Source organism: Rhineura floridana, chromosome 11 (genome assembly GCF_030035675.1).
Source record: "Rhineura floridana isolate rRhiFlo1 chromosome 11, rRhiFlo1.hap2, whole genome shotgun sequence".
NCBI classification, from domain to species: Eukaryota; Metazoa; Chordata; class Lepidosauria; order Squamata; family Rhineuridae; genus Rhineura; species Rhineura floridana.
Window position 1 is genome coordinate 58,250,864 of NC_084490.1, and position 15,290 is coordinate 58,266,153.

A 15,290-nucleotide genomic window follows, 5' to 3' on the forward strand; every position below is an offset into this window, starting at 1 on the left:
GTGGTTAAGGCGCTGGACTACAACCTGGGAGACCAGGGTTCGAATCCCCACACAGCCACTGCCTCTCAGCCTCAGAGGAAGGCAATGGTAAACCCCCTCTGAATGCGCTTATCATGAAAACCCTAGGGTCACCGTAACTCAGAATTGACTTGAAGGCAGTCCATTTCCATTTTTTTTATTTCCAAGTAAATGTATTTAGCATCAGGACAGGAGAAACAAACTCTTTTTCTCCTTCTTTTAGTCCTAATGATGCTACAATTCATGTGAGTTTAAAAAGCAAAACTATATATGTTCATAGAACTTAGTTTTAGGGTTTTTTAAATTAAAAATGGCAGGTTTTTTTGCTTGTTTTTCCTCTAACATATCAGATATGTAGAAGCAGTTGAAAAGCATGGAATGATGTAGGGGGTGGAGAAAAAGAGAAACACTGATTGTGTGCTTCATGTTCACAACTGAAATAATACACATGGCTATTTAAAGCCCCCCCCCCGTACAGGGTCTAAAATTACCTAATTAAACCACTAGCCTTATCCAACCATTATAAATTGTGGGTTTGGATTCTTGACAGATATACATAGTACGCATACAGCATCTGCAAGGCTGGTTTCTTAACTTGACCCGTAGCACATTCCATTCTTGTAATAGCATCTCCTGGATCTTTCATGACACAGCACGGAGTTCCATATGGGCTGTAAATGTAGCAAAACTGCTTCTAATCGTAGGCAATAAGACGTACGTTCCCATGGAGCCTGCCCATCCGCTGCCTCTTAACAGCACGACAGTATCACATCTTTACTGTAAAAGGAGGGAGGCAGCAATTCGTTCTGTCGATGCACCACGTACAGTATTTTAAAGAGAACAATACCGTACAATATTAAATATCCCATTCCTCCTATGTTTAAGGAACGAAGTGATAATCGTGCGCGTGTGGTAAGCCTTTAAATATTGCATAAAAGCATAACCCCACCCCTCTATTGATAGAAATACCTCCTTCCGTTTCCTTATGGAGCATCCCGTTTTGCGAAGCCCCACCTCTCTAGTACAGAGACCCTTACCCTTAAAGGTCAGGGGCGTGTCAGGAGCGTTAGAATGTGCGAAAGAAAGGGGCCAACTCTGTCAAAGAAGGCGCGCCCCCTGCTGCCCACAGATCAGGAGGGGGGACGAAGTTGAAGCGTCGCGCGCGCCAGGGAGGTGGTTCTAACCCCACCCACCACCTGTGTGCTGGCAGAAGCCGCCGTCCCTCCCATCTTCGGGTGGGAAAAGAGAGAGGGGAGCGCGCCACCCTCCACGGGACTGAACGACCTGGCAGACGCGTGGCGCGTGCGCGACTGTGCATGCGCGCGCAGACCTGAAAGAAGAAGTGCGAGGCGGTGCCGCCTCCCACCACCCGCTATCCCGCGGAATCACTTCACCCATTGGGGCGCCGCGCGTGGAAGAGGGTGGCGCGCCTCCGCTCGTCATTTGCTTCCCTTTCGCCGCCGTGGGGGTTGTTTTGTGAGGGGGAAAAGCGGCCGCCGGGCTGAAGGGGGAGGGGGCAGCGGCAGGCGCCGCCGCCGCCGCCGCCATCACCATCCCTGTCTCCGTCAGCATCGCCCCCTGCTTGGCTGTATCTGGAGGAAGGAAGGAAGGAAGGAGTGAGCCGCCACCGCTCCTCCTCCTCCTCCTCGGGATGTGGTGAGGGAGGCAGGGAAGGCACCCCCACCTCTGCCTCGCAGCCCCTCTCCCAAAACTCCGGGGCAGAGGAAGGGAAGGAGGAGAAGCCGAAGTTGCCGCGCCCGGAGAGGAGCCCGGACAGACCCCGACGCCGGAGGAGGTGAGTGAATGGCCAAACAGAGACTCAGCGCAGCAGGCGCCGTGCCTCGACCGAAAGAAGAAAGGGAAGGGGGGACGCTGGATGGGTGTGCCTGACTAGCCCATGCAGAGGTGGGTAGTGGTTGGAAGAGGGATTCTGTCACTGAGCCCGGCTCTTCCCCTTTCCCCCTCCCCCCGTTGCCATATCGCTATTACATCGATGTGGAAGGAGGAGATAGGGTTGCACTGTTGCAAGGAGGAGTTGCATGACAGTGAATATGCTCCGTTTGCCTGTATATACACATACACACGTATATGCACAGATAAATATATATTTATAACACCTTTCTCTGTGCTTTTGTGGGAGCATATGCAGATACACCTTTGTACACTGACAACCCCGACCTTCAGTGCATTCAACTGCATATCATGATGTTTCTGCAATGGAATACATACATGAAGTATAAATAATATATAAAATGTTGCTTGGTTTATAGAGGTCACTTGGTGAACTGTAGCTTGTCACAGCAGGGCCGCTTCAGGTGGAAAGTACATGCTATTCTATATGTCAAGGCACAATGTATATATAAATTGCATTTTGGGAGCAAGAACCGGTAGTACTTTGACTGGAAGAAGAATGTTGCTATTTGAAACCATAGTTGTGAAGAGAGGGATATCCTGGCCCATTGATACCCTTTCCTCTATCCCACTCCATCCCGGTTTGCTGCGGGCAGAGGTAATCTAGACCTATATAGTGGTGGGAGGTGTGTGTAGTTAGAAGTATGTTATTGGTGGAATGAATCACCACAATTTCTCAAAAGGGAAGGGTTTATGGGGCAGGTAAATTGCTGTCAAGTATTTATCTAGTGGGAGAGGAGTATTTTGCTTTTGTTTTGGGTGAAAGGTGTGAATGTGGGAGCAAAGGTACATGTGGAAAACTATCTTCAGGAGTTGGACCACATCAGCCTAGGTGTGGGGGAGTGGTGACTGCACTGTATCATTAGTATAGATTATGTGTAGATTTGGGTGGGGAGCAGAAAGATCCCATGATGTACCAATGTAGGCATGAAGCCCTTTGAACAATAATGTCAGCCATGTGTAGAAAACAGAGAATATATTGATATGAAGAGTATGAGAGATCTTTCTGACATGGAGTGGAAAGCAGAGAGATCTGGGTACATGTGGGTATTGTAGGATGAATGGACGTTATGAGATTGAATTGGTGATAAATTGGAGATGGGACCCTTTAGGACTTGCTGATATCAGGATGACAAAAGGTATTTGTTATGCACTATTCATACTCATAATCTTGGATGTGGTGTAGGGATTAGAGATGTTCCAGTTGAGGGATGGAAAGTCTGTTTTCGACATTGCTGATGGAGTAGCAATTATATTGGGAACATGGTAATTATTTTAATAAATCTGAATTCAAAATTTGGTGGCCAGTATACATATTGGAGCCAAATTATTCACACATTGAGTGAAAGTAGTGGCCAGCCTAATATTATTACCTGTTCCAAAGGGTCTAGGAACAGCAGCACTAAAACTGTATTAACTGAGGCTGTATCAAGAATGTGATGAGAAATATTGTTTTGTTCTGGTTGAAGTGAAAACAGTTATTCCACATTTTTGTTTTCAAAGTGTTATGATGGATGTATTCACTGTTTACAAGAATCATATGGCCATCTAGTCTTCTTTAAATTGTCACATATTACAGATACAAAAATAAGGATGACCTAGTTGCTTAGACACAAATCCCACTGAAATTGTGACATTTACTTCTGAGTCAACATGTACTGAAATTCATTTTGATAACTAGTAATTTCTTCCTCAAATATTTTTTTTTGTTTGGCTGGTTATCAATTTATATTTGCTTTACACTCTCTATTATTTGGAAAAAACTGTTTTTTATGACTTACTGCCAAGTGTGCATAGGATTGCCCCTTAGTATCAAAAGTGCTAATCCTATGCACATGTGGGAGTAAGCCCCATTGAACTCAGTGAGGCTTGCTTCTGAGTAAAGGTCCATTTCCTTTTGGACTTGTTTGCCTTGAGCCTCTTTTATGGTGGCTGTTTAAATCTTCAGACTTCCAGAGGGGATTTCATGTTTCTATTGTACATTTTAAAGCTCTTAAAAAAAATAATCATCTGGTTTTCACAGAAACTTCCATCTGAAATTATTGTGTTGGACATGTAAGCATGGCTCTTTTGGAGCTACTTTGTTCCTCGACAGGCCTAGGCAAGGTCTATAAGAATTTATCAATTTCCCATGAATATGATGCTAGTGCCTAGGAATTTGGAACATTATTTCCAGTTTTGCTTTTATGGACTCAACCAAATTTTTGTGTGAAGTAGAACTTTGTATGTATTGACAGGAGTTAAGGGAATAAAATAATCCCTTACTTTCATATTCATATTGTTTTTAATTGCATATTTGTAGAAATGTTGGAATATAAAGGTGTGTTAAAAGAAGGAAGTGGCTTGACACCCCTCTTGTTGACTTTTCCAGATTTACCTTGTGCTAAAATTTGTTTAGCTTGTTTTCATTAGGTGTCTTGTAGAAAGGTGAAGAAAAGTTTAGGTTCTAATCATACAACTGAACATTTCAGTGCAAGCTTGCCAAAGAATTACTTTCATGTCTCTTGCTGTTGGGGTATAAAGATCCTTGGGTAGTAGGTTCAGGACTATGAACCTTATTTAGCAATTTTATTGCTACAAAAGCTAGAAGAACCTTTAACTCAATTTCCCATAGCACATTGTTATAGGAAGTGTCTATGGTGGTTTGTGAAAAGTGGTGTTTTGAGGGTGTAAACTATTTGCTGTGTTTTAGACAACATGTGCAAAAACAATTCAGTACACTTTTTTGGTTTGTTGTTTGACAGTGATTTTAAAAAAAATGAAGCTTCAGATGTATGCTTTCTGTACGCTTCTTTGGGTACAAAGGCAGCCAGCCATTGGTTTTTATATATTTTTACAATCTGTTTCTATGTAAATTTGCATTTTGTAAATGATGAACTTCTACACAGTTTGTGCCTTTTTAGAATGTATTGCTAAGGGTTTGAAATTTTAGAAATTAAGCATTTACATATGAGTAGCTTTTATATCATTCTGCAAGTTTGGAGTACTGAATGTGCATATACTCCAATTTCTGAGTGTGAATGTTCAATGGTACTATTCATGTTGTGTGTCCTGACATATTGAAGGCTTTAGTTCTTCACAGGAAAGGCTTTGTATAAGAGTTAATGGGTAGAGAAATTAATCTTTTAGAGTAGTATGCTCTTTCAAATTAGCACACACACACAAAAAGTAGATGAATCATGCTTGTTGACATTTCATTTCACTTGTCAGTATTTGCCAGTTGTTTACTGTTCATGCTAAAAATGTGTCTTTGGATATCAGCATATGATCTTGCATAGACAACTGGAATTAAAGTAAAAATATTGATATTAAGATCTAATATTGTGGTTTAGTTTAAGTTATTGCAAAACATATGAAAATAAAATTTCATAGAAAATTATGTCTGCATAAATATACTCCTTTTAAAAAAGGTAATCTAACACAGTTAGACACCCATGTTTTGGACAAGATCCTGCAAAATCTTAACTGATTGCATACCTCTACACGTCAACTTGAAAGTTAGTCCGATAAATTCAGTGGGGCTTACTCTCAGTTAGTGGATATAGGCTTGCAACCTTTGTTTTATTTGTGATACTTTATAGTATTAGGTCTTGACTTGGTTCATTTTTCTTCACATGAGCAGTAGGACAATTACTCTTTTTGGATTTCTGTCCTGTCCTGTCCTGGAATAATAAGGTGGGTTATTTTGTTAAGGATGAAGGACTTTGATTTGTACTACATTTGGACAGATTTGTACTATTCATGAAGTGCCTTAATTCTGTTTCAGCCTTGTGTAGGTATAATACTCCTAGTTTTCTTAGCAATTGGGAGTTAGCCATGGGATTGCGCCCTCCCCCCTTAGACTGTGAATTCCTGCCACCTGCCTTAATTATAATTAAGCATTATATTGGCTGAGATGTTCACAATGGTTAGGGCTAACAGGGTTCCCGCTTAATGAATATTTCAAACTGTGGTTCAAAACTGGCTTCAAATCGTGGTTAGAGGAATCCTAATTAGGTACGTAAAGGCAGGTGTTATCAACTTTCACTCCGTATTTGGGTACTGGGATTGGGAAGCTCCATTCCTGAGCTAATAGGGAATGTTACATCTGTATTTAACATAGTCATCAAAATAAGCAATCACAGCTTTCCATTAAAAAAAGTCTCACAGTAGCTTTAAAAAAATAAAAGTATAAGAACAATAAAGCAGTTATAAAACAGTGAAGCAACAAGCATAAATTTAGATAAAAACTGAGAGACTAACAAACCAGCAGATTAATCTTTAGTCACTTTATGCTTGCTGCTCACTGAAATCTTTTTGTTCTGCTGTCCTTATGTTGTGGTTCCTTGCATCTTTTTTGTGTATCCAGAAGAACATTTGGTTGGGACTTGAGCTGAAGTGGGAAACCTGTGGCCTTCCAGATGTTGCTGGACTACAGCTTGTATCATCCATGACCATTGGTGCTGCAGGCTGGGGCTGATGGGAGCTGGAGTCCAGCAACATCTGGAAGGCCACAGGTTCCCTACCCCTGAACTAGGAAGAGTTTTCTCAGTGACTGCACCATGGTTTTGGAACTCCCTCTGATGCCTTGCCGCCTTCTGAATCACCTTCTGCCATGCAATGAAAATCTTTTCAGGAAAGCGTCTGATCCTTAAGTATGTGAAATTCTGCTATAAACTATTGCAATAGAACTGCTTTTTGTGGATACTTTCTGTTTTTACTTTTATATTCTTAGCATGGTTGTATTTTATGTTTGTACTATGTTTTTATTTTCTCTTTATTAGCAACCTTGGACTTTGCTTAAGGAAAGGAAGAGTATTGTTGCATGCCTCCCCAATCTCCGAGCGGTGAGATTTCAGGGGTCCCTGCACTCATCCAGGGTTTGGTTTCCTTTGGGAAGAAGGTCAGCGGAGACTGAGGTGTCTTTATGAAATATGGTTTATTTACACACATTCCAACCTGAGCTTAGGATGGAGGGGTTCAAGGCATCAGCAGTCCAATATCCAGCTTTTCCATCAGGGTTACAGGAGGCATCCTAAATGCCATAGTGCAGAGAGCCTGTCTGTCTGCCTGCCTCCAGTTCCCAGCAATTCTTCCTCATGACTCTAAAACACAAGCCTCTCCTAGCTGCCAGGAGAGTGGGGGAAGGCTCTCCCGAAGAGTGTTAATGTCAAAGGGTCTTCCTGGCCTATTCCCCAGTTGCTGGGCAACTGATAGACCCATTATCCTACCTGGCCACTCTATTAGCTTAACAAAAGAGACTCATCTGACCAGCAGAGCGAGTTCCTCATTCCAAGGCACAGGATTCCAAATCAGAGGCTGGAAAGGGGACCCACAGGGACCATCCATTTCAACCCCATACTCATAACACTGCCGCCTTCTCTGAAAAAGGTCTGTCCCAGACCTGCAAACAAACAATGGAATAACAGCTTTCCTTACAAAGAAATAACAGGTACAAGTTAGTAGGACATTGAAATATACATCATTAAAAGCATAGTCATAGAAATACAGTTGCATTCCCACACAAGTACAAAAACAGTCCATTCCCTTACAGCACGTTTTCAGTTAATTGCTCTCTCTTTAGGCTTCCTCTTCTTTCTTAGAGCTCCCCCAAACAGTTGTACACACACCCACAATCTAACAGACACAGAATAGTAAATCTTAACATTAAAACCTTATTGCAAAAACCTATCAGCATAATTTATAAAAAAGCATTAAACAGCTCATATCCCCACAAGCATGCAAAAAGCACAAATCAACAGCATTTCAAAAGGCAATAATAAAACCATCAGAAGAATTCCTACAGCAAATCAGTTCACAGTCCCATATGCACCACCCCCACCCCTAAACCATGCGGTTGCCCTCATGGCCCTTTGTCTTGGGGCTCCATGGAGTTCCCAGTCCAAGCTGGTCCCTGCTGCTGCCTGCAGGGTCTTGGGACTCCTCTCCAGGAACAGATTTGTTTCCTCATCAGCACATGGCAGGTTGTAGCCATTTTCTTCCCACTCTCTGCTCTGGGAAAAGTCTTAAAGCCAGTCCACTTCGTCTCCTGCCCGAAACTCCAAATCATGGTCCTGCCACATCTTTATCTGGGACCAGCAGAGCAAGTTCCTCATTCAAAGGTACAGGATTCCAAATCAGAGGCTGGAAAGGGGACCCACAGGGATCATTCATTCCAACCCCATACTCATAACAGTATAAATGTTTTTTTTAAGAAATCAAATGCCAAAGGAACAAAACTTTTTTTATGCTAAGTTGGAAGACTAGCAATGTGGGAGCCAGACAGGCCTCTCTAGGAAAGCAAGATGGGGCAACCATAAATGCACTTTTCTGTGTGTTCAAAGGCAACCCAGTTGTTCGTGGGATGTCAAGGAGAGACTCTCAACAAGATCTTAATGAACGGGTAGACTCAAATGAGAAGAGAGTTCTTAAGGTATCCTAGTACCTAGTCAGACATGAACACGGAGGTGTGTTTTTCTTTAGTAGATTTAATAGAAAGTTTCAATTCAGAGCGCTTCATGAATCAGCTTACAGGTTACACAGAATTCAGCATCCTCACTAGGAGTAACTAGACACGACTATACTGTGCTAAGACATCACATCAGCTAATCACTTCCCTTTGCCATATTTAAGTAAGGATGGGCGGGCACCCTACTTGCGTGAACTGAGTGTCACTGTTGAGAGAGTGTGTGCACACGAGCACTCCTCATCAGAGGGGCCATAAGGGCACGTTGAATTTGCTGGTGCAACAGCCTCTGTGTATGAGGTGAGGGCAGGTGCTCGGCCTCTGCAGGATCCTCCCCATCAGAGGGAGGAGGGCTGTGCTGTGGTGGCAGTGAAGCAGGAGTTGGAAGGGGATGAATATTGGGCAGAGAGGCAACTGCCTGACTAGGCTGAGCCTCCTTGCGGATAACTGGAGCTATAGGAACAGAGCTGTTACTGTCTATGGCATAAGAGCGTTCAGAATCCAGGGCACCTGTAGGCCCGTCGATGGAACCGTCATCCCATTCAAAGTCTTCCTACCCCTCCTTGTTCTCACCCCCTTTCTGCGAGGCTCACAACAGTTACTGACTCTGGTCAACGGATTGGCCACAACATTCTGGACCTCTGAAGCTTCCAAATATTTTTCAAAGGCAGACTTTGCAGTAGTCCTGTTACAATGTAACTGAGTTGTGGGTTGCTTTGGCCAGATCTGAGTTTTCCAGGAACAGTTCATCCAACAACAAAAATTGGGCAAATGCACTCCTGATGTCACCTGAGCATCCAGGCTTAAGGTCACATACACCTATTAAATCTTTGTTTTCAACGAGAGTGCTATTCTATCCAGGACAGGCTGAACACCTGTTCCTAGTTCATTGGGTCAGGAGCACTGGCTTGTCTATATTAAACTTTGATTTGTTTGCTCTCATCCGGCCCATTATTGACTTCAAGCACTGGTTTAGCACCTCAGCATTTACCTGGAATGTGATGGAAAGAGGAGAGAGTTGTGTGTAATATTGATGACACTGTACTGCAGATTCTTGGATGACTTCTCCCAGCAGCTTTATGTAGTTGTTAAACAGCATGGGAGACAATATCAGACCCTGTTTACCATGGGTCAGTGGTTTGAATAGAAGATCCCCTGGACCACCTTCTGCAGCTATCCTGCCTGAAAGAAGAATCACTGCAAAACAGTGTTTCCAAGAGTACCCTGACCAGGTGGTCCAAAAGGATATCATAGCTGATGGTACTGAAAGCAGTTAAAACATACTCCTCCTGTTCAGTTCTGTTGTAGATCATCTACCACGGTGAGAACAGGTGTTTACACAAATAGAGGGTACAGAAGGGCTGGCGAGATACAAAGTATGGCAGCAAAAGCAACCACAGAAAGAGTTCTGTGGGCAGTAGCACAAATTTGCCATTTTGTTTACACCTATTTTCCTTTTGTAACATATATGGATGGGGGAACAAAAGGTGCCTTTGCATTTGGCATAGAAATACCTTCTGTAGCTCTTGAGATCCCACAGTTCAGCAATAATGCTCTGTGTCGCAAAGAGCAGCAACATCTGTAGTGAGACTGTGTTTTGTGCTAGAGATCCACCTCATATAGAAGTTCTTGTTAGCATAAGATCTTGGTTTGCTTAAAGAAACAAATAATGTTGCTTTTAGGGGAAACAAATAGTGCAGTTGTAAGAATCCTCCATTTTCTGATGAAATGAATGTGAGATTAAGCTTCGAAGTTGTCATAGGTTACTGTAGAAGGAAAAGCAAAATTTTCATATCATGCATCCTTTGGTAGATGTAATAATTTTATGTACTTACACATTTACTGCCCTTAATTAAGCTAATCCATCTAATGTAGCATAAAATAAGATATTGTAATATGTTCAAAATATTTTTGTTTCATCTTTTTGATACAAACTTCCTTTTGATAAAAACCTCTAAAGCCTCTTACATGTTCAAATTTAAAGCAATAACATGACAATACTAATTAAAGATTAAAAACCATAAAAAGCAATAAAAACAGAATAAGATAAGTAGATCAATAGCACACATAATTAATTATTGTGGTAAGCATGGGTAAACAGTATAGACATGAAGGGATATCTGAAATATAGTAAATATGGTAACAGGTGAACTTATCTTGGGAGATTTGTACAGTCAGGATGGAGTACATAAAGAAAGGGCCTGAGATGTTAATTGCCAGGCAGACTCTTGCTTTGCATGGCATCTGACCTGAACTGAAAAGTATCTCTTGGCTGAATTCTAAGAAAGTGTAAATCTTAAAGGCTGAGAAATAGTTGTAACTTACATTTAGGTCTGTAACTTAGCAGCCAACTAGCCAGGAAGCATATGCTAAAGATACATTTGTTTACAGGCAGAGTACCTTTCTTTTTCACTGAGTATGTGTAGCCTGACCCTCCCTACACACAGGGAGAGTCTTGATTAGGACAAATGGCAAAGCTTCCTCTATTGCATTGGGACACTGCCTCCCCTTGCAAGTATACTACACAACTAAGAACATATACTATCTCACAAAAAATAATTTAGTTCTGGTTTTTCCAAACTCCTGATCAGAACCAAAACATTATTCCCCTCCCCACAACTCCCTTGCCTGAGAAAGGCTAGCTGTTGTTTGTACTCACTCCTATGTAGGATTGCATTCATGAGCACAGCACAGCAGAAATCTGTCTTCAGTACCAGGGCAGAAGAGTAACAGTTCCCTTTCACAAAAATCAAGGTTTCCTTCCTTTTGTTGCAGCAACTTTCTCTGGTTTTTGTTTTAAATCTGCCCCAGGTTGCTGTGGAGTAAGTTGGGATAAACTTTTTTCTGCATACATAAGTGAGGGGAGAGAAAACAACTTTGGAGGCAGTTCTTCATTTGCAGTTGAGGGACTTGCAGAGGGCAAGTCCAGGGAAATGAGTAGTGCTTGTTAAAGAGAGATGGACCACTGAAGTGGAGAACCAGGCAGAGCAGCAGAAAATAACAAATTTAAAATAACGCTAAAGGAGAAAATATTTCATTCATTTATTTTATTACATTTCTATCCTGCCCTTCCTCCCAAAGTGGGTGGCAAACAACAAAACAGTAAAACAGTACAAATAAATAAGAAAGAAGGAAAATGCTGCAGTCATTTCTTGCAGGAGTCTGCTCTCCAGAATTAAATTCATGGTCACCATGGTGATGGTGGGGACCATAGTTGTATACACATGGTTAGAATATGTTTTCTCCAGATTTAATCTCTTTCCAATACTCCTAGCTACCTAGGAAAGGGAGGCTATTTGACTGGGACCCAAACACAGGTTCACTGCTGCATAGAGTCAGAGAGGCCATGTTGTCCCTTAGACATTCTGTTTCTCTCCCCTCCAATAGAAAGGGTGGAAAGGAATGGAATTTTTCACACACTGCTCTTAAGGCTGCTTCATTTTATCTGTCATCTTGCTTTGACCTAGGAAAATGGACATGCTAGGATGCTATGGCTCCCAGAAGTACTCCCTTGGTGCCAGTCAAATCCTGCATGCAGGATATTCAGGCATCTGCATTGCTTCATATGCACCTGCCATATTCTGCATGGTTCAAGTTGTAATTCCCAACTGAAGCATAGACTATGTACCTTGGGCAAGACTCAATAATAATTCAATTATTTTGTTGAATTCAAGATAATCATTTTATCAAAATGCATCCTAGTTATGAATGAGCCTTGATTATGAGTTATGAATGAGGCTTGATTACGAACTTGGGGTTAAGCTCCCTGAATTTATAAATCTGTAATCTACACCTTTGCAGGCAAATATATAAAGTTTGACTTGCGTGTCTCTGAATATTTGTGTGTTGTGGAGTGGTTTGAGTGGTGGATCTGACAAGCTTCTTGCTCAAAAGAAATGGTTCCCATTCTGCTTTCTCACTGCAAGGCTGCCATTTTGGTTAATATCTGTCCACTCCTCCTCTGCACCTAATTTCTATATTGGAGATAGCATTTAAAATATTATCATGCAGGGAAGGACAAACAATCTCTGATGTAGAGATCAGGTGCAGGGGAGGAAAGAAGAGTGGATAGATATGAACACGTAACTGACAGTTCAATACGTAATTGACAGTTTTGACTGTCCTCCCTCAAGTACTTTTCTATCTACTTTGATTATTACCTTTTGATGGAATACCTTGAATTATATTTGTTATCGAAAATATGGGTGCAGCATTAATTTTCATAGTGTTCCACCTGTCCCTTCTCTGGAGGGGATATATAAGCCGGCTGGCTGAGGGGGCTTGGGAGATCCAGTGCCTGCAAGGGAAGAGGACCATCACCGCCCAGGGAGGGAGAGCCATCTGCCTGCTTTGCTGCTGCTGCTTGGTCAACATCTCTGCTCTCTCCTTCTTGGGCTCCTGCTCTGCACGTGGGCACCTTGCAGGACCAGGCCCCAGGTGGCGTTATACGTGGGAAGAAGAACGGTCTTAGAGCTGGCGTTTGAGCGCACAGAATACGGGACTGTGTCTTCTGTGTGGGTTTGAAGTGGATGAATGGGTGTTATATGAGTGTATGTTGTGAGTGAATGTGTATTTTTATGTATATGAGTTTTTTGTATTTATAGTTTATCATGTGCCTCGGGAAGAGATTTTATCATCAAGAGGGGAGACCTGAGGGGGCCCCAATTGCCGTAGTGACGGGTAGAGGGAGGTATGGTGATATGAGAGGGACGTGCCAGGTAAGGAGAACGTGGCCCAGACATGTAGTGGCTGTGCCGCGTTCTGGTCCTTCTCATACCCGCAGGGTTGTTGGTTGTCCTATCAGCCAACTCTCAGATCTCCAGTTGCTGCTTTTTAATGCCAGATCGGTACATAATAAAACCTCCCTTGTCCATGATTTGATTGTGGACGAGGTGGCCGATCTGGCATGTATAACCGAGACCTGGGTGGGCGAACAGGGAGGAGTTAGTCTCTCCCAGCTCTGCCCACCGGGGTATCTGGTTCAGCATTATGGTAGATCTGAGGGTCGGGGAGGTGGGGTTGCTGTGGTCTATAAGAGTTCCATCTCACTCACCAAGCACCATGTCCATGCAATCACTGGTCTGGAGTGTTTGCACCTTGTGCTGGGCCAGAGGGACAGACTGGGAATCCTTTTGGTGTACCGCCCACCTTGCTGCCCAATGGCTTCCCTAACTGAGCTGACGGAAGTGGTCTCGGAGATACTGTTGAGATCCCCCAGACTATTAGTACTGGGAGATCTCAACATTCATGCTGAGGCTACTTTGTCTGGGGCAGCTCAGGACTTCATGGCTGCCATGACAACCATGGGGCTGTCTCAATATGTTAGTGGCCCAACACATACATCGGGGCATACTCTTGACCTGGTCTTTGCTACTGGACATGGGGATAGTGATCTGGATGTGGGGAGTTTTACATCTCTCCCGTTGTCATGGACAGATCATTGCTTGCTGAAGTTTAGACTTTCAGTAGCCTTTTCCCTCTGCAAGGGTGGGGGACCTATTAAATTGGTCCGCCCCTGGAGACTAATGAGTTCTGAAGGTTTTCAAAAGGCTCTGGGTTTTTTTCCGGCTGATAAGACTGGCGCTCCTGTCGAAGCCCTGGTCGATCTGTGGAATACAGAGATGACCCGGGCTGTTGACACAATCGCTCCTGCGCGCCTCTCCTATGTAGAGCTCATACAGCTCCTTGGTATACTCCGGAGCTGAGAGCGATGAAACAAGACAGGAGGCGGCTTGAGCGGAGATGGAGACGAACTCCCGACGAATGCAATTATGAGCTGGTTCGTGCTTCTACTAAGCTCTATGTAGGAGCGGTGAGGGCGGCAAAAAAAACAACATTTCGCCGCCACTATTCAGTCATCTCTCTCACGCCCACGGGAGCTTTTTAAAGTGGTTCGTGGCCTACTTCATCCAGGCCTACAAGATACGGCAGATACATCGGTAGCTCAATGTAATAAATTTGCTGAACACTTCCAGCATAAGATCTCATGGATTCGCCGGGACTTAGACTCCTATTTAATAGCAGTTAATCCTACTGAGGTGTCCGGAGCACAGTCTTGTCATGTTTTGTTGGATGAGTTTCAGTTGGTTCAGTTCGAGGATGTGGACAAGGTGCTTGGACAGGTTCGTGCGACCACTTCGGTACTGGATCCTTGCCCCTCTTGGCTAATTAAAACTAGCAAGGAAGGAACAGTTGGCTGGGCCAAGGAAGTGATTAATGCCTCTTTACGAGAGGGAGTGGTCCCTGGCTGTCTGAAAGAGGCGGCAGTGAGACCACTCCTGAAAAAACCTTCCTTGGACCCAGAGGATGTCAGCAGCTACAGACCAGTAGCCAATGTTCCGTTCCTGGGCAAGATCCTGGAACGTGTGGTTGCTGACCAGCTCCAGGCGCTATTGGATGAAACCAATTATCTAGATCCATTTCAATCGGGGTTCAGGCCTGGTTTTGGCACTGAGACTGCCTTGGTCGCCCTGTTTGATGACCTATGTCGGGAGAGAGACAGAGGGAGTGTAACTCTGTTGATTCTCCTTGACCTCTCAGCGGCTTTTGATACCATCGACCATGGTATCCTTCTGGAGAGGCTTGCGGAATTGGGAGTTGGAGGCACTGCTTGGCAGTGGTTCCGCTCCTACATAGCGGGTCGTCTCCAGAAGATAGTGCTTGGGGAACATTGCTCGACACCGTGGGTTCTCCAATGTGGGGTCCCGCAGGGTTCGGTTCTGTCTCCCATGCTTTTTAACATTTATATGAAGCCGCTGGGGGCGGTCATCAGGAGTTTTGGAGTGCGTTGTCATCAGTATGCTGATGACACGCAGCTCTACTTCTCCTTTACATCTTCTTCAGGTGAGGCAGTCGACGTGCTGAACCGTTGCCTGGCTGCGACAATGGACTGGATGAGAACTAACAAACTGAGACT

At 43.6% G+C, this 15,290-nt stretch overlaps 1 protein-coding gene across 8 annotated transcripts in view; it reads left to right on the top strand.

Moving 5' to 3' along the window:
• The first annotated feature begins 1,080 nt into the window (after positions 1 to 1,080).
• Positions 1,081 to 15,290, top strand: part of TANC2 (tetratricopeptide repeat, ankyrin repeat and coiled-coil containing 2) — a 378,583-nt gene continuing 364,373 nt past the window's right edge. For 7 of the 8 annotated variants that reach the window (XM_061588293.1, XM_061588296.1, XM_061588297.1 and 4 more), the window contains exon 1: positions 1,082 to 1,813. The gene's annotated coding sequence lies outside the window, so the exon portion shown is untranslated. Of the gene's footprint in view, positions 1,814 to 15,290 lie in introns of all 8 variants that reach the window. The other variant, XM_061588302.1, reaches the window with a different exon arrangement.